Source organism: Penaeus monodon, chromosome 22 (assembly GCF_015228065.2).
Source record: "Penaeus monodon isolate SGIC_2016 chromosome 22, NSTDA_Pmon_1, whole genome shotgun sequence".
Lineage (NCBI taxonomy): Eukaryota > Metazoa > Arthropoda > Malacostraca > Decapoda > Penaeidae > Penaeus > Penaeus monodon.
In genome coordinates this window covers 18,912,233-18,912,747 of record NC_051407.1, presented here as the reverse complement: position 1 = coordinate 18,912,747, position 515 = coordinate 18,912,233, and positions in this window count along the sequence as shown.

The window sequence follows — 515 nt, the reverse complement described above, 5'->3', positions numbered from 1 at the left end:
CCCCGACGTCGTATGACAAGCAAGACCTTTGGTGGCTTTTTATTTTCAGCACTGATTGCCTGTCTGCTGCATGTGACGTCATGAACGTACGGCCCTGAGTCAGCAAGCATAACCTCTTCCCAAGCATCTGACGTCGGGGGAATGCTGGGGGAGAAGGGGAGAGAGGGGGAAGGAGGGGGGAAAGAGGGGAAAGGGGGGGAGGGGGAGGAAGAGGGGAAGGAGGAGGAGGGGGAGGAAGAGGGGAAGGGAAGGGGAGAGGAGGAGGTAGTAGGACATAGCAAGGAGGGGGGGAGGAGGGGATAGGGCTGCTGACAGATGGTCAGCCAGCTTTCACGAGACGCTCTTCCACCCTTCATAAGACAGCTGAGTCAGCGACTTTGGCTGACGTGGCCCGACGCTGCTTGCCCTTGTTTTGACCACTTGATTAGGCCTTGAACCTTTTCCTGAGGTCTGATAAGGGGAAACGATAACTTAATAGGAAGGGGAACTAATATAATTTATATGCAGACGAAGGG